Source organism: Alligator sinensis, unplaced genomic scaffold (genome assembly GCF_000455745.1).
Source record: "Alligator sinensis unplaced genomic scaffold, ASM45574v1 scaffold96_1, whole genome shotgun sequence".
In the NCBI taxonomy this organism is placed as follows: domain Eukaryota; kingdom Metazoa; phylum Chordata; order Crocodylia; family Alligatoridae; genus Alligator; species Alligator sinensis.
In genome coordinates this window covers 1,049,573-1,051,923 of record NW_005842402.1, presented here as the reverse complement: position 1 = coordinate 1,051,923, position 2,351 = coordinate 1,049,573, and positions in this window count along the sequence as shown.

Genomic DNA, 2,351 nt, shown 5'->3' with positions numbered 1-2,351 from the left:
AGGTTACACCAATACCTGCAATTCAACTGTAGCCAAGGGGTTGGGCTATCACCTCTGCAAACAGCCACAGGGTTGCCAGGCAGAAGTGACACCAAGCAGAAGCTTCTTGTCTCCTGTGCCCCCTGCCTTGGGGCTGGAGGTGGGGCAGGTCAGGTTGGGCTCGGGAGGGGGGTTGGCTGCCTAGCAGCTGGAGCCAGAGTTTCTGCAGCCAGCATCTACTGCATGGAGGGCAGAGAGGTGCTGCCTTTCAGAGGGACAGCCGTAGGCCAGAAGTCAGTCTTCTTCAGAGGGGCATCTGCAGGCCAGATAGAATCACTTGGTGAGTTGGATCTGGCCCATGAGCTGTATTTTGCCTGCCCCTGGTTTATATATATCTCCGATTTGCAATATCTTACTATAGCTCTATAGAGATATCTTATACCAGGGATTCTTTTTGCTCTTTGTACAGCAAAAACTCAGCTTTCTTTATCTGAATTATATTTTAACAGCTGCTTCTTTTGGACCATGGAAAAATGGCTGACAAAAAAAAAGACAGTGAACTTCAGTTTTATTAAAATCATAAGGTGCATATGCCTTCTGATGTGGGCTATCTGGGTAAATTTCGTCTTTCTGTCTCTGCTACTGTGCGGGTCAAAAGAGATTTTAACGGAATCAGTCATTTTACTTATAGTGCATCTGGAAATCTGTTAGCTTTTAACACATATGTGCCTTTCTCTTAATGAAGCATTATTATTAAGATTACTTTCCTAATGAGTTATTGTCATTTATTCTCATTTTCATCTAAGCAAAATGCCTTGCTGGAAATATAAATGGGAATTTAGTTAATTTGTCTAATAAACGAAAGTATAATTAATGAAAGGTTGAAATAAAGCCAACTCTCAATCTGAATACAATTTTCTCCACGTTCAATTTGTCTTTTTCCTTGGTGAAATACGATCAGCCAAAAGCTTTCTTTGAATTCAGAAGCAGAATTTGCTTTATATTTGAGTGATTATCTCTGAGCTGAGCTCGACACATTGCATTGCATTTTACTATCATACTGTTACAGCAGATACATGTCTTCCTATTCAGATGCTATCAGGATGCTTTCTCTTCTGGTTTCTCCATTTTTAAACATGGGATCATGGGGGAATTATTTACACCGCTTTCCCTCATTTAAAGGAACTACATCTGTCATGCAAATGATACTGAAGACCATTTCCATATATATTATTAAGGGTGTAGTGACTCCCAGGATATTCCCTAAATGTTACATGATTGCTACTGATCAGACAGTTACATCTATAATCAATTTAACCCCATAAACATTGTGCAGTTGCCCTATTGTCTCCGGAATTACATAATGGATCCTCCTATAGGTATTCTAGGAAGCAGCCAAATATCTTTTGCCTCTTCCTGGCTTCTGTATAAGTTTTAAACTTGTGTGGATGCTTCCACTGTTTCATTAAATTTAGAGTTTCATTCTGCATTTCCTGAGTTTATAACAATTTGTGGGAAATAATTACCATAGCTATGTAAAGTATGGTATACTGTCAATTGTAACTCGACTGTAATATAGTTCTTTTATATGGAAACGTATCTAGCATTTGAAATTAAAAGCAATATTTCATGGGCATTCGGGGGTACACCCTATATAGAAGAGACAGGACAGAGAGGAAAGGTGGGCAGTTGCGCTGTATGTCAAAGACCACCTCACATCATCACGGATTAGCTTTGGGTTAGAGGAGGGTCGGGCAGAGATACTATGCGTCCAACTACAAGGGGGGCGTGACGAAAGGGACCTTACGGTGGGTCTCTACTACAGACCACCAGGACTTCTCCAGTCAGCTTATGGAGGCGGTTAGGTCAAGGGATGTCATTGTCATGGGTGACCTAAACTACCCAGACATTTGCTGGGAGAAGCAGACAGCCAGGTCTGACCGCTCGCGTAGGTTCCTGGCTCTATTACAGGACCTTCACCTTATCCAGGAACTGTACAGCCCCACTAGGAGTAACACCTTGCTGGACCTGGTCCTGGCCATGGGGGATGACCTGGTGAGGGGACTGCAGGTCCTTGACCACCTGGGCAATAGTGATCATCACCTGCTGGATTTCATTATCCAACACAGGGCGTCTAGGCCTCACACCAAGGCTAAAGCCCTTGACTTCATAAGAGCCAACTTCAATGAGCTTAGGAGACTAGTGGGGGAGGCACTAAGGGCCCAGAAGGTAGAGGAGATGGGAGTCCACAAGGGATGGTCGTACCTTAAGGGGGTGATCCTCCAGGCCCAAAGGATAACAGTCCCTGAGAGAAGCAAGGCAGGTAAGAGTGGTCAGAAACCCCCTTGGCTCAGCAAGGGCATACAGGAATG